The sequence below is a fragment of the Dermacentor variabilis genome, chromosome 6, assembly GCF_050947875.1.
Source record: "Dermacentor variabilis isolate Ectoservices chromosome 6, ASM5094787v1, whole genome shotgun sequence".
Classification (NCBI taxonomy): domain Eukaryota; kingdom Metazoa; phylum Arthropoda; class Arachnida; order Ixodida; family Ixodidae; genus Dermacentor; species Dermacentor variabilis.
The window spans coordinates 169708599-169730904 of NC_134573.1; the positions used below are offsets into that span (position 1 = coordinate 169708599).

Here is a 22306-nt window from a genome sequence, read left to right on the forward strand (position 1 = left end):
TCAGGGAAGGCCTCGGACAAAAGCGCTAGGCACGCACAATTTACTGCCAGGTCACATCAAATTCGGGCGGCGTCTGTAGCCAACGAAGGACTCGGGAGCCGGTGCCACAACACCGCGTCCAGCAGTCCCACTGAAGGTTTGTGTGCGTGGACCAGTTAATGACCATCGACGGAGTCCGAACTCGGCATTCTCTGCATTCTCCGAATCCGTTACCCGCACCGCGCCCACACGGAGCGCACCGCTACTCGTCGCCCGACACCACGCGGGCCTTCTGGCCCCTCAAAAATCGCAAGGAAAACCCAAGTGGTGGCCGCTCGGACGCGCAGGGGTGTGGACCTCTCCCTGAATACATAACACGTGGGAAACTCGCGACACTGCGAAAGGATGCAAAGCAAACATTCGGCCTTGCAGTTTGCAAATCGTTTCCTGAGCGGAAAGCAAATAATGGCGATGCCAACACGTTGAGCATTCGTTTTCAGCCTGTGGGATACGTGACTTAATTATGGGAGCACAGAAGGCCACGAAATTATTTTCCAGTTGCTACCTGGCCATTGCGGTATCAGTGGAAACGATCAAGCAGACAAACAAAGCTGCCCGAGCTTCACATCAAGAACAACACGGTGTTCCCGTTCCTCTTTCCAGGGCAGACGCTGCAAGGCAGCTTCGTCACCTGGCACTCAAGCTCTCTTTAACAGAGTGGAACAACCCAAATATAAGGCGCTACAGGTCGCACGAACTGAACCCTTCGCTCCAACTCCGTCATCCAGCCGGGCTTCAGTGACGCGAGCCATCGTTTCTACACCGGCTGTAGTTAGTAATGGCTTTCACGAAGGTGCACACTACTTTGATTGGAAGTAACGACAGAGCTGCATGTGACGTATGCGGTGCCGAGGAGAACACTGAACATTTACGGTGCCACTGTCATCGATTTCAGTCGGAAAGACAAACATTATATATCGCATTCCCAAACTGGACGATCGGTCATTGTCTGTGCAGGTGATAATTGAAGATCGTCCCCGTCGCTCGTCGACCCACAAAGCTGTGAAGGCACTTTTGTCTTTCTTGAGGACGATTGGCCTATGTGAATGCCTTTGACTCGCTCAGGCCCTCTGCGTGCGTGCGCGAGCTCACCGTGGCTTTCCTCCCCCTCCCCTCCCTCTCTCTATCTTATCTTTCTATTCCCTCTTTCCCGTCCACCACTGTAGGATAGCCAACCAGACGCATTTCTGGTTAACATCCCTGCCTTATCCCTTTATTTCCACCTCCTCCTATGGAAGCTCAGCAACCTGGTTCTTTTCCACTGGCCTTACGTCGCGGCTGAGCATTTTCACCACCTTTGATCTGCTTAAGAAGCTTTTCCGCCACAACAGAGATTAATTCCTTCGGGTAACGGGCGCTAGATAAGCGGCCGACCTGTGCTTAAACTTCCTTGCGATGCAACGAAATTTTGCAGCGCAATGATGTGTTGCAACACAACGCAACGGCAATGTTGCAATGAAATGAAGTCACTTCTCAAGTGCTTGTTGCTCGAAGCCCCTAATATATGCACTTGCAGAAAAGCTTCTCAAGCACATTTAAAGGGCGTGAAATTGCTCAGCTTATACGCCATTGAAAAAGAACCAGCTTGCCGCGCTCTCATGTTTACAGCGCGTATCGCACAGGCTGAAAACGATTGCGCAATGTGTTGGCGCCGCCCTTGTTTTCTTTCCGCTCGGGAAACGCTATGAAAACTTCGCAAGCTTGCGAGTGCTTCATAAGCAGGCCGTAGAGAGTGCTATGTGAAACATGCAACGTGTTTCGTGCCCTGTGCCCTGCTCCACAGCCCTGGCGTACTTGATTCCGCTGACTTGGGGGAGCAAATATGCAGGACAAACTGGCAGGAGCTAAATGAGCCTTTAAGGGAGCAGAATAACGTGCACAACACAGTTCAAGAAGACCACGTGAGAATCCCTTGCCGTGACTTCGGCTGTGGGCCTTCCTTTGAGCGTTGTGAGGTCTTGGCAAGGCACACCTTGCGGTTGATGCGCGATATTGTAGAAGCAGACCACAATAGAAAGTCGGATAGTTTGGGCCTTAGTTCCCCGTCAGTTGCGCTGACACCAAGTGAGATTATGTACCTAAACCAGTTCTAAACATTTCACGAGTGCCTCGTGAACTGTCAGCATTTGGCAAGTGATATTTCTATCCTGGTGTTGTATAAGACGCCTTCGTTTGCTTTCTGTTTTTACTGAAACTAACAGTAATTTTAATAAAAAAACGATATGCTATCTACGCTACATCTGCTTGCGCAAGTGGGTTACGCGCTTGGGCACATAACCACTCGCGAACAATTAGAGTCATCAAACAAATAATTAACAAACTTCTGAATGCATTTTTTTGCTATTGCGGTTATAGTACATATCTATATTTGACACGTGAAAACAACGTGTCATATATAAAAATAAATAAAACAGTCGTATTTGAAGACAGCTTCACTTTGTATATCCTGGAGTGCCCCTCTTTCGAGGCACTTATAAGAAAATTTGACCCTCAGTCCGCTAATTTCGCACTCAGGGGCGTGGATCTCGACACAACGTCAAGCCGTGAGGGAACGGTGACGTCAGGAAAAGGAAAAAAAAAAGCATGCGGATTCAAGGCATATGTTGGAATATACCCGAAGCGGAGCTTTCTTTATTGGTGTTGCCTGTATACGTTATGCTATACAAAGACGGATTTGGTTAACTTTAAACGTTTATTTTCAACATTCTGCGCAGTATTATACTTATGTTTAGTATCACTTCAAGGAAATTTTTAATCATTCGGACATGTTTACTTCGCAAGGTAAACGTAGAGGAAGCAACGTGAAACACGTTTAATCAAAGAAGCGTTGAATTAGGTAAATAAAGATAAAATGAACTGTACTTTAAATCTGCGTACAGACATGCACATTCAACGCTTATCCATGCGTTAAGAAAGCATACGCTATAGTATGCATGTTCACACGATTGGATTGTTCAGCTCACGGTGAATTACAAACGTTAACGCAGTCGAGAAAAGTTTAAAAAACACCTGCGTGGGCACAATGTTTGAATTTTCACCAAGTGATCGCGCGGACGTACCAGATGTGACTTACGACTAGGGGTGTGTGTCTCATGGCATGATTCCATGTGAATTCATATTATTGGGAAGACGGTGTAGGTAGAACAGCGAGAAGGGGCCTGTGAGTGGGGAAACATCCGACGGAAAGCTGCAGTTTGACTGCGTGTATACCTCGTGAAAACACGTCATCTATTCCACCGCCGCACCTGGACGTTGTTGTAAACGTGTTCTCAGGCGTGTGGACAGAACGAAGTAAGTGTACCCATGCATACCGCTCGTGAAGTCGACGGTCCACATAATATCGTGTTTGTGTAGCTCAACGGTTAAGTCACCCGCCACAACGAGTAGTACATGTCCGCGTCCTTTGAGTTTTCGTAACCAGATGTTATGGCACTATGGGATGTTTGGATCGCACCGCTGGTACGATCTGTTGGGAACTCGGCGCTGACGCCCGTGGTTGTACCTGGGTCGCAAGCCCCAAGGGTAGCGTTGGCCTGGCGGCCTGGGGTACAACTGGAAGCATCCGAAGGTCCCGGCAAAGCATGAGTCGACTGGTAACAACGAAACAACTTGTTTATTTTAACATCGCAAAGAGTTGGCGGTCAGGTTTTGACCGAAGTAGAGAGACGGGAGAGCACTTCACTCAACAGAAGAAATCGGAGCCCTCTTTTTGGCGTCCGGGGGCAGCTGTTTTTATACTCTCGCAGTTGAGGGCAAGAAGGAACCCCTCAAAAGACGAGCACGTGAATGTACAATGGGCTAATGGTGACGCACACTGTCGTAGCGCTGCCGTAGCACCATGTCGAGCACAGTCTCGTAGCACCCTGTCGTAGCGCTGCCGGTCGGGCACAATGACTGTAATGAGAGGATGATCCCTGCTTTCGCATCGCCTGGTTCGGGCACAATGACTGGAATGAGAGGGTGATCCTTTGCGGTCGCATCGCCGCAGTCGCGCCTGGAAACACCTGCCGATGAGCGTTGCGGCGACGACGATCGGGCCAAAATGTCTGCCGCCCCGCCGCAGTCGCGCCGGCAAAACCACGTGTCGCAGGCGAAACGCAACAGACCGCCCCGCCGGGGGAAGGAGATCCCGATGGACAGGGGACTGCATCCGCTGTCCGGAGGGATGTCGCTCGATGATGCTCATAACCGAAGTCGGGCGTCCCTCGACGTTTCTTGAGCGCAGCGCACAGAGAAGGCCTCGTTCTCTCGTTCAGGTTCGCACGGGACACTGCAAAGTGACTTCGGGAGAGTTCACATTTTTGTTCTCGTTCCCGGCAAGCGTTAGAACTACGCTGAAACTCAACCGCTCAGTCAGCAAGCACGGCACAACCCTCACTAAGCCCTGCCAGGCTCTTTCCCCTTTTTATACCACTGCCTAGTTCCTTACAGTAGTCTAGCATCACTCAGAACGCGTCCACAAATTGAAAAATTGCACTAGAAAGCATATCATCACTTTGAAACACTAAACAAAAGCAATATGTTAAAAAAAAATCCTGCCTCAGGAAGAAAAACATCAGTAACAAACAATTTTGAGGCTGATTCCTACGTTAGGGGCTTCGACTTAAGCCATCGGCGTTACCGTTGAGACTCCCCTTTTTGTAACGCACCTCAAAGGAATATTGTTGTAAAGCGAGGCTCCAGCGCAGGAGGCGGCCATTTTTGGGAGAGATGGTCTGCAGCCATTGGAGAGGGCAGTGATCCGTCTCAATGATAAACCTCGAGCCGGCTAGATAGCATGACAATTTCTGAACGGCCCACACGAGACACGCACACTCTTTCTCGGTGGCGCTATACGCCTGCTCACGACTGGACAGCTTACGACTAGCATACAGGACGGGGTGTTCTACTTCTCCATTTTCCCGTTGGCACAGTACAACGCCCATGCCTCGCTCACTAGCATCGCACTGAACAACGAACCCTTTTGTATAGTCTGGCGATCGTAGCACAGGCTGGTTTGTTAGGGCACTCTTTAGGGCGCTAAAAGCTCTTTCCTTTGTCTCGTCCCAGACGACTGTTTGAGGCTCTGTTTTTCTTAGAGCATCCGTCAGGGGAGCCGCGATAGCAGAGTACCTAGGGATGTACCTCTGATAGTAGCCGGCGACACCCAAGAACGACCGAATATCGGTCTTGGTGCGCGGTTGCGGAAAGTCTCGCACAGCGGCCACTTTTATTTCAGAGGGGCGGCGACGACCCTGACCAATCACGTGACCGAGGTAGACAACCTCGGCCTGTGCTAACTGGCACTTAGGAGCTTTGACTGTCAAGCCCGCTTCGCGCAGGCGGGTTAGCACTGCCCGCAAGTGTGCCATATGCTCAGACCAGGATGCGGAGAATATCGCTACGTCGTCTAGATACGGTAAAGCGAATTCTTGCTGTCCCCGCAACACTTTATCCATGAGACTTGAAAAACAGTATGGCGCGTTCTTCAAACCAAAACTCAACACTTTAGGACGGAATGTTCCCATTGGTGAAATGAACGCCGCATACCTACTAGCCTCTTCTGTAAGTGGAACCTGCCAATAACCCCTGACAAGATCTAGGGTGGAAATAAACTGAGCGCTACTAACTTTCTCAAGGCGCTCCTCGATGTTAGGGATCGGATAAATTTGATCCTTAGTGATGGAATTAAGCCTGCGGTAGTCGACGCAAGGACGAGGTTCCTTGCCCGGTACCTCAACTAAAATCAAAGGGGAGGTATAATCACTCTCACCTGCCTCAATAACACCGAGCTGTAGCATTTTCTTTACCTCAGCCTCCATAATATCGCTCTGGCGGGGTGACACCCGATACGCCTTGGATCGTACTGGCTCTGTGGAGGTAAGTTCTATATCATGAGTAAGTACAGAAGTCCTACCAGGCCTCTCAGAGAACAGACCTTGAAACTCTTGTAATAGCTGGTGTAGTTCGGTTTTCTGCTCGGGCGACAGCGGTGCTTTACTGATAAGGTCACTAATGACTTGACCGGTGTCTTCCCTGTTCGTCACTGAGCCTAGTCCCGGAAGCTCGACCGGAAGCTCTTCAGGAACGTTTACCATCATGCACACCACTGCTTCCCTTTGTCTATAAGGTTTGAGCAGATTACAGTGGTAAACTTGCTGTGCTTTCCGCTTTCCTGGCAGACTTACCACGTAGTTAACGTCCGACAGTTTCTGAACAATTCGTGCTGGGCCCTCCCACTGCACGTCTAGTTTGTTGTTTAGCGATGTGCGCAATATCATGACCTCATCGCCAACCTCAAAACGACGGGCCCTGGCTGTCCGATCATAATAAACCTTGGCCCTCTGCTGGGCCTTTGTCATTGCTTCACCTGACAACTCCTGTGCCCTTCTTAAGCGTTCGAGGAGCTTAAGCACGTACTCCACCACGACTGGGTCGTCGCCCCTACCTTCCCACGATTCTCGAAGCATGCGAAGCGGAGATCGAAGCGAGCGACCGTACACCAGTTCAGCTGGCGAAAACCCCGTAGCCGCATGCGGCGCGGTCCTTAAAGCAAACATCACCCCAGGCAGACACAGCTCCCAGTCAGTTCGATGTTCAAAACACAACGCTCTCAACACGCGCTTCATGACGGAGTGGAGCTTCTCAACGGAATTCGACTGTGGGTGGTACACTGAGCTGTGTAACAGCTTTACCCCACACCTTTCGAGAAAAGTTGTCGTCAAAGCGCTAGTAAACACTGTGCCCTGATCTGATTGGATTTCCGCAGGGAAACCAACTCGCGCAAATATGGACAGTAGTGCATTAACTATCTCAACTGAGCTGAGTTCTTTAAGCGGCACTGCTTCAGGGAACTTTGTCGCTGGGCAGATCACAGTCAAAATGTGTCTGTACCCCGTGGCTGTCACCGGCAGAGGTCCCACAGTATCAATAACGAGCCGTCTAAAAGGCTCCGTAATGATAGGTACCAATTTCAACGGCGCCCTCGATTTGTCCCCTGGTTTGCCCACCCGCTGACAAGTGTCACATGTCCTCACGAAATGGTCTGCGTCCCGAAAACACCCTGGCCAATAGTACTCTTGCAAGAGACGGTCCTTAGTTTTCTTAACTCCAAGGTGTCCGGACCACGAACCCCCGTGTGACAAGCGCAACAGATCCTGACGATAGCATTGAGGCACGATCAGCTGATCGAACTCCACTCCTCTGCGGTCTAGATACTTCCGGTACAGGACTCCACCTCTTTCCACAAAACGCGCAGTTTTCCTGGCGATACCTTCTTTGACATTGCAGCGCACGTTTTCCAGGCTGCCATCCTTTTTTTGCTCGGCTATCAAAGCCGTCCGGCTGACTTTTAGCAACCTATCAAGTCCGTCTGACGTAGGCGCGATGAGCAAATCAGTAGATAGCTCTTCTAACTTTCCCGCGTCGGGCGTTTCCTCTCCAGTATCTGGCGCCTTTAACGTTACAGACTCAAGTTTATTCAGTTCGGGCGTGCTCGGAATATCAGCTTGCTGCGCCTCTGACCCTTTTTCGTTGTTTGATAACGTCGGCCCCGCAACTACCGCCTTTGCAGCGAGCTCCCGAACCTTCGATCTGGTTAAGGCCTGAACACTAGCTTCACCAAACAAAAGCCCCTTCTCGCGCAGGAGGTGATCGGACCTGTTTGAAAATAGGTACGGGTACTGGGGTGGCAGCATAGATGACACTGCCGCCTCCGTCTCAAGCGTTCCGAAAGGTCCTTCAATAAGCACCTTTGCTACTGGCAGACACACGCTATGAGCTTCCACGGCTTGCTTGATCCATGCGCACTCGCCCGTGAACATATCGGGTTCTACGTAAGACGGGTGAACTACATCCATCGTAGCTGCGGAATCGCGAAGCACTCGGCACTCTTTCCCGTTCACGAGGAGGTCTCGCATGTAAGGCTCGAGAAGCTTCATGTTCTCGTCAGTGCTGCCTATTGAAAAAAACACAACTTTTGGTGTTGTTTCCGGACACTGCGCCGAAAAGTGACCCGGCTTCTGGCACGTATAACAAACGCGCGCTTGCCTCATCTCGAACCGCTTTCTGCGTTCGGCTTCGGCTGCTGCCGTCTCCTTAGGTTCGGTCGCACTGCTTCCACTCGCATCCGCACTACGCGTGTTCCCCTTTGCTCTCATGGGTGTGAACTTCGGCCTCTCAAACTTCGAGCCAAATTCACCCTTTTGACCGTCCTTAGCTCCGCGAGCCCGACGCGTCACAAACTCCTCGGCTAGCTCAGCGGCTTTAGCCACCGTACAAACGTCTGGCCTATCCAAGACCCAGTATCGCACGTTCTCCGGTAACCGACTATAAAACTGTTCTAGCCCGAAACACTGCAGAACATTATCGTGGTCACCAAACGCTTTCTCTTCTTTGAGCCACTCCTGCATGTTCGACATAAGCCTATACGCAAACTCTGTATATGACTCACTTCTGCCTTTCTCATTTTCCCGAAACTTCCGACGGAACGCCTCCGCAGACAGCCGGTACTTTTTTAGCAGACTCGATTTTACTTTGTCGAAATCCTCTGCTTCCTCTCTATCCAAGCGAGCGACTACGTCGGCCGCCTCGCCGGGTAACAAAGTGAGCAAGCGCTGTGGCCACGTTTCCCGAGAGAACCCCTGCTTCTCGCACGTTCGCTCAAAGTTAACCAGGAACAAACCAATGTCCTCTCCAAGCTTAAACGGCCGCATCAGGTCAGTCATTTTGAACAATACTCGTTCTCCTGCACCGTGTGCCTGACTTCCATTACGAGCGCGTTCCATCTCTACCTCGAGACGCTTCATTTCCAAAGCGTGTTCGCGCTCTTCTTTTTTCTCTTGTTGCTCTCGCTCTTTCTGTTCTTTACGTTCACGCTCTTCTTTTTCTTTCTGTTCTTTAAGTTCACGCTCTTCTTTTTCTTTCTGTTCTTTAAGTTCGCGCTCCTGTCTCTCTTTTTGCTCTTTAAGTTCGCGCTCCTGTTTCTCTTTTTGCTCTTTAAGTTCGCGCTCCTGTCTTTTTGACCTCTCCTCAATAGTCTCAAGGCATTCCGACAGCTCGTCATCCTCAGCCTCTAACTCAAGAATAGCCTTTAGCAGTTCAGGTTTTCTTAGTTTGTCTGAGACATCCAGACCCAACTCTCTTGCAAGCTCCAACAATTTCGGTTTGCGCAACGACTTCAAATCCATGGCTGCTCTGAATGCTGCTTTCTCTACTGCTTACTATTGTCTTGCCGCAAACTAACCCGGCAGCAACGACAACCACAATTACCAGCTCTGTTTCTGACACTAACAAAAAGCCTGGCAAAGCTCAGAAGAAGAAAGTCCCGCACTCACCAAACCTCGCAGCCAAGAGTCCAGCGCAGTCGTTCCGCTGCAGGCAACCAGTCATCACACAGGGCTCGTTGCACTGCTCCCGGATCGTCGATGAGCTGCTCAGCATACAGTCAACTGCATCTCTTCGCTGCTGGCCTCCGTTGTCGCGATCCCACCGCTGCCACCAGTTGTTTGGATCGCACCGCTGGTACGATCTGTTGGGAACTCGGCGCTGACGCCCGTGGTTGTACCTGGGTCGCAAGCCCCAAGGGTAGCGTTGGCCTGGCGGCCTGGGGTACAACTGGAAGCATCCGAAGGTCCCGGCAAAGCATGAGTCGACTGGTAACAACGAAACAACTTGTTTATTTTAACATCGCAAAGAGTTGGCGGTCAGGTTTTGACCGAAGTAGAGAGACGGGAGAGCACTTCACTCAACAGAAGAAATCGGAGCCCTCTTTTTGGCGTCCGGGGGCAGCTGTTTTTATACTCTCGCAGTTGAGGGCAAGAAGGAACCCCTCAAAAGACGAGCACGTGAATGTACAATGGGCTAATGGTGACGCACACTGTCGTAGCGCTGCCGTAGCACCATGTCGAGCACAGTCTCGTAGCACCCTGTCGTAGCGCTGCCGGTCGGGCACAATGACTGTAATGAGAGGATGATCCCTGCTTTCGCATCGCCTGGTTCGGGCACAATGACTGGAATGAGAGGGTGATCCTTTGCGGTCGCATCGCCGCAGTCGCGCCTGGAAACACCTGCCGATGAGCGTTGCGGCGACGACGATCGGGCCAAAATGTCTGCCGCCCCGCCGCAGTCGCGCCGGCAAAACCACGTGTCGCAGGCGAAACGCAACAGGGACAACTGCACGAATCTTTACGAGAAAGCTTTAACTTTCTCGTTTGGGCTTGTTTGGAGCCAGCTACGCGGCGGCCACTGCAACGTCTATTGAGTTGTAGTCTTTAGCTGCGATGCACGCATCTTACACTTCACTGCCGTTTCTGAATAGACATCCGAGTGATGGTAGCACCAGTTGATTTGGCGTCGCTGTTCTTGGGTCATAGCAGACGATCTCTCTTCTTGGCTCATGGCGGACGACCTGCGCTGCACCACTTCTCTTTTCGAACCAAGAAACAGTTGTCGCCGGTTTCCTGTCATCTCAGACGTTCGTTGCCGCTTGGCTTCATGTTGTGCTGCGAGAGACTGTACCTGCCGCTGCTCTTCGGTCATTGAGGACGTTTCGCTTCTCGTTGTGTAGCAATTGTCTCTAATAGCAAGAATCCCTGTCCTCGTGTCATCGCAGACGTTCTGCGCGGCTTCACGCGCGCGTTCTGCGTCACGTTTCCAGTATGTCGAGCACGAGCCTAACTGGCGAGACGCCTTTTCTTTGAATCGAGTTGTTCATAAGCAAGAGAATGCGCTTTGGTCCAGTGTCATGTAGGTTCAACGGCCATACGATCACACAACGACGGTTTGGGCCGTTACCGCGTTCACCCACTCACGCGGCCCACACGGCGACGCGGCGCTCGCACAAAGTGTGATACATACTTGGTACGAGAGGTGTATATATATCCCTCACAAACCTCAACGATGCTGATTACTCTCGGGCGCGCGCTCTAGCCCTCCGCGCCGGGGAGGACGCAGGTCTGCAGGATGCGTACGGGGAATTAAAAGACATTTTAATCACCTTTAACGAAGTCAGCTAGCACTATCAAATGGGCAGGCGGGCTTTTCCGCCTCCGCACGGCAAACCCTCCAGGCCTCAGGCAATCACGCTCAGAATGTTGCAGACTAGGTCACATCCCAGTTTAGCTTTCCTCGCCATTATTCCCCCGGATGCCTTCGAATCCACCTGGCCGAACTGCGGGTCGCTTAGCAGCTTAGGCCGCATCCTCTGGCGGTGCCCCTCGTTGCCCGGACCCAATCTAGTCACCGAGGAGGAGCTCTGCCATGAAGAGTTCCGAGCTTCTCCAACAACTCCGCGCTGTCCAGAGAACCCACGATGCGGCGGTGAGGATAGGCCTCCCCGTCCCTACGTGGGAGCGGCCCGCAGTGCTGACCTAAGTGCGCCACTTCTCAGGACCTCATTAAAGTTCTTTGTCTGTCTGCCACATATATATATATATATATATATATATATATATATATATATATATATATATGTGTGTGTGTGTGTGTGTGTGTGTGTGTGTGTGTGTGTGTGTGTGTGTGTGTGCAGATCCAACACACGTGTTGGAATATGAAGCGAAATCAACGACATTAAAGTATTCGCCAGCTGATAGCAAGAGCTCGGCTGTTATCGGCCCGCTTGCAAACGATATTACAAACACAGTTAGCTACGCCACAATGGGGACTTGGCGTTGAGTCGAGATCCAAGGCTTTGAATGCGAAATTAGCTGAATGAGTGCGAAATTTCATGATGGACATCGGGGGACAGAAGCGCCCCAGCAGAATCAAAGAAAGGGAACTTGTCTTCAAATACGCTTGTCTTAACGTTTCAAATATGAACCTACACTACAATAACGATAGCAAGAAAATTTAAAAAAGTGTTTGTTCATTAAGTGTTTGACGACTCTAATTGCTCTCTATAATTGCATACGACAAACGCACGAACCGCCTGTGCAAAGAGATTCTGCGTAGCTAGTCTAGCGTCGTTGTTAAAATAACTGTCATCCTAACTTTGAAGATCCAGTACATATAATACGGTGTTTGCTTCGCCAAGAGGCATCGTTGGAAGTCAGCGCCGTGTGTGCCCTTCTTTCTGTGCACCGTCTTTCGCGCTGTACTCACTTCGTCTTGATTTACCAACGTGCCCTTGCACTTGTCAAATGAGACCTCCTTTACGCAATTCGGCAGTAGTTCGAAAAGCTTCGCTACAGTGTAACTCGAACTACGCGTTCCCTGCCGACGGGGCCGTTATTCGTGCCCCGAACACAACCGAACGGTTGATCTAACGTTGCGGCAATTCGACGTCCGCCCCTTCACACACCAAATCAGTTAGGTGCTGCCTTAAACGGACTGACAACCAGTTTTATGTGGTACCCGTTCATTTTTAGTGCAATGGAAAGCTTACCGCTCAGGGTGTCGAGCGATGCAGTGGTAACGCGGAAAACACCGTGTAACATATTTTGATAGAATATTTCGATCTGCAGCGAGGCCGTAGTCGTTCACTGGAATCGCGTGAGAACAAAAGAGAACCAGAAAGCTCGCCTTCGTGCGTAGCGTACGCCGCCAGCGTTTCTCGGTAAACATTACGGCTACATAAGCTGCAGTTGCTGGGAAGCGTGAGAAGCAGTCAGGGATCTTCGAATGCTGTCGCGATGCACTCTTAAAGGCGATGCGTAAGTGTCCTCCTCCAAGCTTTTGTTTATCAAGCCGATGTTCCTGGGATTCATGTTTTCCGAAGTGTTAAATATACAACGATGGCGACGCGTTTTCGTGGTTTGCTGTCCAACAGATCTTGTCATTATAGCAAGTCAGGGGTGTTCTTGAGCCAAGCCAAGTTATCTAAAGCGACGCGACGCTATTGCACGTGATATGCAGTTCAGCGTGTTGCCGTATCCCCGCGTACGCTTTTGATTTCCGTAACGTGTCATCGCTCGAAGACCCGAACTAGTTGGAACAAAGGATTCCAGCTCGCATGCGTGCTCATAATGTCGCGCGCTTACAACAACAATCATGTGCGCCGCCATACATTGAGGGACACGAGAGCCGCTCGCTAGCGTGCACTTTCTTTTTTTTTTTTACTTCGTCATACGGCATAGAATAAAGCGCAAAAGCCTAATAATACACGAACTGCAATTTTAAGCAATAACTAATGCGATACTTCCTAACAGCCGACTTACACACAGTAATATCATATACTACATCCGTAGTACCAAGCCTTCACCGCCAGTTCGCGCCACTTACTGGTCTTGAGACTCTTATTGCTAATTTAAAATTATAATTACTACTCAAATCCCTAACAGTGTGCTGGATTCTATTCCTATAACACATGGTCCTTTCATTTCCATCATCGTCTCACAACGCATTCTGGCCGGTTGTCAGTCCCTTTAACAAATACGAAACTCTTGCCCCGCAGCTCATGTCATGGATTGCGTGCAGTTCCACACGGGAACTTTAGCTTCAATTGGTATATATATATATATATATATATATATATATATATATATATATATATATATATATATATATATATATATATATATATATACCCGCCGTGGTTGCTCAGTGGCTATGGTGTTGGGCTTGTTTGGATCCGTCTGCTGGTACGATCTGTTGGGAACTCGGCGCTGACGCCCGTGGTTGTACCTGGGTCGCAAGCCCCAAGGGTAGCGTTGGCCTGGCGGCCTGGGGTACAACTGGAAGCATCTGAAGGTCCCGGCAAAGCATGAGTCGACTGGTAACAACGAAACAACTTGTTTATTTTAACATCGCAAAGAGTTGGCGGTCAGGTTTGACCGAAGTAGAGAGACGGGAGAGCACTTCACTCAACAGAAGAAATCGGAGCCCTCTCTTTTGGCGTCCGGGGGCAGCTGTTTTTATACTCTCGCAGTTGAGGGCAAGAAGGAACCCCTCAAAAGACGAGCACGTGAATGTACAATGGGCTAATGGTGACGCACACTGTCGTAGCGATGCCGTAGCACCATGTCGAGCACGATCTCGTAGCACCCTGTCGTGGCGCTGCCGGTCGGACACAATGACTGTAATGAGAGGATGGTCCCTGCTTTGGCATCGCCTGTTTCGGGCATAATGACTGGAACGAGATCCCTGCTTTGGCATCGCCTGTTTCGGGCACAATGACTGGAATGAGATCCCTGCTTTGGCATCGCCTGTTTCGGGCACAATGACTGGAATGCGAGGATGATCCCTAGGCGGTCGCATCGCCGCAGTCGCGCCTGGAAACACCTGGCGATGAGTGTTGTGGCGACGACGATCGGGCCAAAATGTCTGCCGCCCCGCCGCAGTCGCGCCGGCAAAACCACGTGTCGCAGGCGAAACGCAACAGACCGCCCCGCCGGGGGAAGGAGATCCAGATGGACAGGGGACTGCATCCGCTGTCCGGAGGGATGTCGCTCGATGATGCTCATAACCGAAGTCGGGCGTCCCTCGACGTTTCTTGAGCGCAGCGCACAGAGAAGGCCTCGTTCTCTCGTTCAGGTTCGCACGGGACACTGCAAAGTGACTTCGGGAGAGTTCACATTTTTGTTCTCGTTCCCGGCAAGCGTTAGAACTACGCTGAAACTCAACCGCTCAGTCAGCAAGCACGGCACAACCCTCACTAAGCCCTGCCAGGCTCTTTCCCCTTTTTATACCACTGCCTAGTTCCTTACAGTAGTCTAGCATCACTCAGAACGCGTCCACAAATTGAAAAATGGCACTAGAAAGCATATCATCACTTTGAAACACTAAACAAAAGCAATATGTTAAAAAAAATCCTGCCTCAGGAAAAAAAACATCAGTAACAAACAATTTTGAGGCTGATTCCTACGTTAGGGGCTTCGACTTAAGCCATCGGCGTTACCGTTGAGACTCCCCTTTTTGTAACGCACCTCAAAGGAATATTGTTGTAAAGCGAGGCTCCAGCGCAGGAGGCGGCCATTTTTGGGAGAGATGGTCTGCAGCCATTGGAGAGGGCAGTGATCCGTCTCAATGATAAACCTCGAGCCGGCTAGATAGCATGACAATTTCTGAACGGCCCACACGAGACACGCACACTCTTTCTCGGTGGCGCTATACGCCTGCTCACGATTGGTCAGCTTACGACTAGCATACAGGACGGGGTGTTCTACTTCTCCATTTTCCCGTTGGCACAGTACAACGCCCATGCCTCGCTCACTAGCATCGCACTGAACAATGAACCCTTTTGTATAGTCTGGCGATCGTAGCACAGGCTGGCTTGTTAGGGCACTCTTTAGGGCGCTAAAAGCTCTTTCCTTGGTCTCGTCCCAGACGACTGTTTGAGGCTCTGTCTTTCTTAGAGCATCCGTCAGGGGAGCCGCGATATCAGAGTACCTAGGGATGTACCTCTGATAGTAGCCGGCGACACCCAAGAACGACCGAATATCGGTCTTGGTGCGCGGTTGCGGAAAGTCTCGCACAGCGGCCACTTTTATTTCAGAGGGGCGGCGACGACCCTGACCAATCACGTGACCGAGGTAGACAACCTCGGCCTGTGCTATCTGGCACTTAGGAGCCTTGACTGTCAAGCCCGCTTCGCGCAGGCGGGTTAGCACTGCCCGCAAGTGTGTCATATGCTCAGACCAGGATGCGGAGAATATCGCTACGTCGTCTAGATACGGTAAAGCGAATTCTTGCTGTCCCCGCAACACTTTATCCATGAGACTTGAAAAACAGTATGGCGCGTTCTTCAAACCAAAACTCAACACTTTAGGACGGAATGTTCCCATTGGTGAAATGAACGCCGCATACCTACTAGCCTCTTCTGTAAGTGGAACCTGCCAATAACCCCTGACAAGATCTAGGGTGGAAATAAACTGAGCGCTACTAACTTTCTCAAGGCGCTCCTCGATGTTAGGGATCGGATAAATTTGATCCTTAGTGATGGAATTAAGCCTGCGGTAGTCGACGCAAGGACGAGGTTCCTTGCCCGGTACCTCAACTAAAATCAAAGGGGAGGTATAATCACTCTCACCTGCCTTAATAACACCGAGCTGTAGCATTTTCTTTACCTCAGCCTCCATAATATCGCTCTGGCGGGGTGACACCCGATACGCCTTGGATCGTACTGGCTCTGTGGAGGTAAGTTCTATATCATGAGTAAGTACAGAAGTCCTACCAGGCCTCTCAGAGAACAGACCTTGAAACTCTTGTAATAGCTGGTGTAGTTCGGTTTTCTGCTCAGGCGACAGCGGCGCTTTACTGATAAGGTCACTAATGACTTGACCGGTGTCTTCCCTGTTCGTCACTGAGCCTAGTCCCGGAAGCTCGACCGGAAGCTCTTCAGGAACGTTTACCATCATGCACACCACTGCTTCCCTTTGTCTATAAGGTTTGAGCAGATTACAGTGGTAAACTTGCTGTGCTTTCCGCTTTCCTGGCAGACTTACCACGTAGTTAACGTCCGACAGTTTCTGAACAATTCGTGCTGGGCCCTCCCACTGCACGTCTAGTTTGTTGTTTAGCGATGTGCGCAATATCATGACCTCATCGCCAACCTCAAAACGACGGGCCCTGGCTGTCCGATCATAATAAACCTTGGCCCTCTGCTGGGCCTTTGTCATTGCTTCACCTGACAACTCCTGTGCCCTTCTTAAGCGTTCGAGGAGCTTAAGTACGTACTCCACCACGACTGGGTCGTCGCCCCTACCTTCCCATGATTCTCGAAGCATGCGAAGCGGAGATCGAAGCGAGCGACCGTACACCAGTTCAGCTGGCGAAAACCCCGTAGCCGCATGCGGCGCGGTCCTTAAAGCAAACATCACCCCAGGCAGACACAGCTCCCAGTCAGTTCGATGTTCAAAACACAACGCTCTCAACACGCGCTTCATGACGGAGTGGAGCTTCTCAACGGAATTCGACTGTGGGTGGTACACTGAGCTGTGTAGCAGCTTTACCCCACACCTTTCGAGAAAAGTTGTCGTCAAAGCGCTAGTAAACACTGTGCCCTGATCTGATTGGATTTCCGCAGGAAAACCAACTCGCGCAAATATGGACAGTAGTGCATTGACTATCTCAACTGAGCTGAGTTCTTTAAGCGGCACTGCTTCAGGGAACTTTGTCGCTGGGCAGATCACAGTCAAAATGTGTCTGTACCCCGTGGCTGTTACCGGCAGAGGTCCCACTGTATCAATAACGAGCCGTCTAAAAGGCTCCGTAATGATAGGTACCAATTTCAACGGCGCCCTCGATTTGTCCCCTGGTTTGCCCACCCGCTGACAAGTGTCACATGTCCTCACGAAATGGTCTGCGTCCCGAAAACACCCTGGCCAATAGTACTCTTGCAAGAGACGGTCCTTAGTTTTCTTAACTCCTAGGTGTCCGGACCACGAACCCCCATGTGACAAGCGCAACAGATCCTGACGATAGCATTGAGGCACGACCAGCTGATCGAACTCCACTCCTCTGCGGTCTAGATACTTCCGGTACAGGACTCCACCCCTTTCCACAAAACGCGCAGTTTTCCTGGCGATACCTTCTTTGACATTGCAGCGCACGTTTTCCAGGCTGCCATCCTTTTTTTGCTCGGCTATCAAAGCCGACCGGCTGACTTTTAGCAACCTATCAAGTCCGTCTGACGTAGGCGCGATGAGCAAATCAGTAGATAGCTCTTCTAACTTTCCCGCGTCGGGCGTTTCCTCTCCAGTATCTGGCGCCTTTAACGTTACAGACTCAAGTTTATTCAGTTCGGGCGTGCTCGGAATATCAGCTTGCTGCGCCTCTGACCCTTTTTCGTTGTTTGATAACGTCGGCCCCGCAACTACCGCCTTTGCAGCGAGCTCCCGAACCTTCGATCTGGTTAAGGCCTGAACACTAGCTTCACCAAACAAAAGCCCCTTCTCGCGCAGGAGGTGATCGGACCTGTTTGAAAATAGGTACGGGTACTGGGGTGGCAGCATAGATGACACTGCCGCCTCCGTCTCAAGCGCTCCGAAAGGTCCTTCAATAAGCACCTTTGCTACTGGCAGACACACGCTATGAGCTTCCACGGCTTGCTTGATCCACGCGCACTCGCCCGTGAACATATGGGGTTCTACGTAAGACGGGTGAACTACATCCATCGTAGCTGCGGAATCGCGAAGCACTCGGCACTCTTTCCCGTTCACGAGGAGGTCTCGCATGTAAGGCTCGAGAAGCTTCATGTTCTCGTCAGTGCTGCCTATTGAAAAAAACACAACTTTTGGTGTTGTTTCCGGACACTGCGCCGAAAAGTGACCCGGCTTCTGGCACGTATAACAAACGCCCGCTCGCCTCATCTCGAACCGCTTTCTGCGTTCGGCTTCGGCTGCCGCCGTCTCCTTAGGTTCGGTCGCACTGCTTCCACTCGCATCCGCACTACGCGCGTTCCCCTTTGCTCTCATGGGTGTGAACTTCGGCCTCTCAAACTTCGAGCCAAATTCACCCTTTTGACCGTCCTTAGCTCCGCGAGCTCGACGCGTCACAAACTCCTCGGCTAGCTCAGCGGCTCTAGCCACCGTACTCACGTCTGGCCTATCCAAGACCCAGTATCGCACGTTCTCCGGTAACCGACTATAAAACTGTTCTAGCCCGAAACACTGCAGAACTTTATCGTGGTCACCAAACGCTTTCTCTTCTTTGAGCCACTCCTGCATGTTCGACATAAGCCTATACGCAAACTCTGTATAAGACTCACTTTTGCCTTTCTCATTTTCCCGAAACTTCCGACGGAACGCCTCCGCAGACAGCCGGTACTTTTTTAGAAGACTCGATTTCACTGTGTCGAAATCCTCTGCCTCCTCTCTATCCAAGCGAGCGACTACGTCGGCCGCCTCGCCGGGTAACAAAGTGAGCAAGCGCTGTGGCCACGTTTCCCGAGAGAACCCCTGCTTCTCGCACGTTCGCTCAAAGTTAACCAGGAACAAACCAATGTCCTCTCCAAGCTTAAACGGCCGCATCAGGTCAGTCATTTTGAACAATACGCGTTCTCCTGCACCGTGTGCCTGACTTCCATTACGAGCGCGTTCCATCTCTACCTCAAGACGCTTCATTTCCAAAGCGTGTTGACGGTCACGCTCTTGTTGCTCTCGCTCTTTCTGTTCTTTAAGTTCGCGCTCCTGTTTCTCTTTTTGCTCTTTAAGTTCGCGCTCCTGTCTTTTTGACCTCTCCTCAATAGTCTCAAGGCATTCCGACAGCTCGTCATCCTCAGCCTCTAACTCAAGAATAGCCTTTAGCAGTTCAGGTTTTCTTAGTTTGTCTGAGACATCCAGACCCAACTCTCTTGCAAGCTCCAACAATTTCGGTTTGCGCAACGACTTCAAATCCATGGCTGCTCTGAATGCTGCTTTCTCTACTGCTTACTATTGTCTTGCCGCAAACTAACCCGGCAGCAACGACAACCACAATTACCAGCTCTGTTTCTAACACTAACAAAAAGCCTGGCAAAGCTCAGAAGAAGAAAGTCCCGCACTCACCAAACCTCGCAGCCAAGAGTCCAGCGCAGTCGTTCCGCTGCAGGCAACCAGTCATCACACAGGGCTCGTTGCACTGCTCCCGGATCGTCGTTGAGCTGCTCAGCATACAGTCAACTGCATCTCTTCGCTGCTGGCCTCCGTTGTCGCGATCTCACCGCTGGCAGACAGTTGTTTGAAGTCGGAGGCGATCTCACCGCTGCCAACCAGATGTTTGAAGTCGGAGGCGATCTCACCGCTGCCAACTTGGGATCGGACTGCTGGTACGATCTGTTGGGAACTCGGCGCTGACGCCCGTGGTTGTACCTGGGTCGCAAGCCCCAAGGGTAGCGTTGGCCTGGCGGCCTGGGGTACAACTGGAAGCATCCGAAGGTCCCGGCAAAGCATGAGTCGACTGGTAACAACAAAACAACTTGTTTATTTTAACATCGCAAAGAGTTGGCGGTCAGGTTGACCGAAGTAGAGAGACGGGAGAGCACTTCACTCAACAGAAGAAATCGGAGCCCTCTCTTTTGGCGTCCGGGGGCAGCTGTTTTTATACTCTCGCAGTCGAGGGCAAGAAGGAACCCCTCAAAAGACGAGCACGTGAATGTACAATGGGCTAATGGTGACGCACACTGTCGTAGCGATGCCGTAGCACCATGTCGAGCACGATCTCGTAGCACCCTGTCGTGGCGCTGCCGGTCGGACACAATGACTGTAATGAGAGGATGGTCCCTGCTTTGGCATCGCCTGTTTCGGGCATAATGACTGGAACGAGATCCCTGCTTTGGCATCGCCTGTTTCGGGCACAATGACTGGAATGAGATCCCTGCTTTGGCATCGCCTGTTTCGGGCACAATGACTGGAATGCGAGGATGATCCCTAGGCGGTCGCATCGCCGCAGTCGCGCCTGGAAACACCTGGCGATGAGTGTTGTGGCGACGACGATCGGGCCAAAATGTCTGCCGCCCCGCCGCAGTCGCGCCGGCAAAACCACGTGTCGCAGGCGAAACGCAACAGGCTGCTGAGCACGAGGTCGCGGTATCGAATCCCAGCCACGGCGGCCCCATTTCGATGGGGGCGAAATGCGAAAACACCCGTGTGCTTAGATTTAGGTGCACGTTAAAGAACCCCAGGTGGTCAAAATTTCCGGAGTCCTCCACTACGGCGTGCCTCATAATCAGAAAGTGGTTTTGGCAGGTAAAACCCCACATATTATATATATATATATATATATATATATATATATATATATATATATATATATATATATATATATATATATATATATATATATATATATATATATATATATAATTGATCTATGCTTGGGGGTAGTTTATGAATTAAGCAATGCTTAGCCGCGAGACACTCCTGCCGCTTCCAGAGACAAACGCTTGAGGAACTCAAGTCCCAAGTCCTCACGCTATACGTGTGAGCGGTCCTAACGCTATAGCGTATCAGTATGTTTTTGCTTGCACTGCCTCCGCGTTTGGCCCGTCTTATTTCGCTTCGGTAAACAGAATGAATGCCGGCGAGCGTCCTGTACAACGATATCACATTAAAAGTTTAATAAGGTTTGGGGAGACTGACCTTTCACTTGCGGACTCTCCAAGATCCGAGCAGCGGAGCAGTTAATTCTTCGCAGGTCGGCGTCGAGCTGACATCCGAGAGCTCGCTCGCTGCGCAGGCCTTTGGAAATTTCTGGGTGCGACCGAACTGAGCATGCGCCAAGTGCGCGGGTATACGACTTCAGGATCACACTCGCGGCATCACAACAAGGTCGAGCCGTCGACGGATCACCTCTGCCGTCTGGCTTTTGTGGCACTAAACGCACCCCGGTTGACAGCAGTTAACTCAGCAGTGCCCACGTCGCGCGGTCGCACGTCAACGTTGGTTGGTGCTCGTCGCACGCGCGCGCATGTCGGCGGCGTTTTCTCTCGTTGGCTTACCCGGGCCGCTCGGCGCTGTTCTCACCCGTACGCCGCGACAAGCTGAATAATAATAATAATGGTGCACCCGAAGGCCGATGCGACGCGGGTTCTACGCCAGCCTCGCATGTAGATTGTTTCGCGAAGCGTGGATGATTTACCCAGAGGAGCGCGCTCGACCGAAGAGGCCATGAAAACGGAGGCGTTTCCGGGCGCGCGTGGCGGCCGTCGCCCTGTTCTTCCGAGGAATCAGACGCTGAGAGCATCCACGCGGCACCGAGAGGCCGCATGTTTTTTTTTTTTTTTTTACCCCTTACTCACTGTCTCTGTCTGTCTCCCTCACTAGATCGCACTGTCTGTCCGTCCGTTCGTCCGTCCTGATTTGATTTGTCTGTCTGTCTCAGTCACTGATTTACTTATTCACAGTCTGAAACATTTCACAATGCAAAGAAGGGGTAAGGCGTGCAGAGACGGACACAAGAGAAGAGAAGGGGACAACACGTGTTGTCCACTTATCTTGTGTCCGTGTCTGCACGCCTTACCCCTTCTTTGCATCGTCAATCCTTACCAACTAGCTCGGCTTTCTGTCGTTCTAAGCTGAAACACTTATTCGTTCCCTAATTGCCTCACTCTTTCACCCATTGGCGCACCTACCCGCCCACGTTCCATTCAGTCGCTCACTCACTGTGTCGTTCAGTACTAGTTCGTTTACTCGCTCTCACTGACCCATTTGCTATACTTGCTTCTGCTTCAAAATTTCCTTTACTTGCATGACTATGTTTTGTGACTGATTCAGTTCACTATTCCGTTCATTCTGACTCAGTCACGATGACTCATTCAATCGTGCACGTACTTCTCTCGCAACGCACACACTCGCGTGGAACGCAGGCAAGATACATGACGACTGCAGTATGGTCTCACTTTCTGGTGATCTGACGTGGTTTCCATGTTCAGCGG

The 22306-nt window shown here is 51.0% G+C and overlaps 1 protein-coding gene across 1 annotated transcript in view; it reads right to left on the reverse strand.

Moving 5' to 3' along the window:
* Positions 1–21347, reverse strand: part of LOC142585727 (flavin-containing monooxygenase 5-like) — a 103889-nt gene extending 82542 nt beyond the window's left edge. Inside the window, exon 1 of the mRNA XM_075696704.1 lies at positions 21012–21347. The gene's annotated coding sequence lies outside the window, so the exon portion shown is untranslated. The remainder of the gene's footprint in view (positions 1–21011) is intronic.
* Positions 21348–22306: the final 959 nt, after the last annotated feature.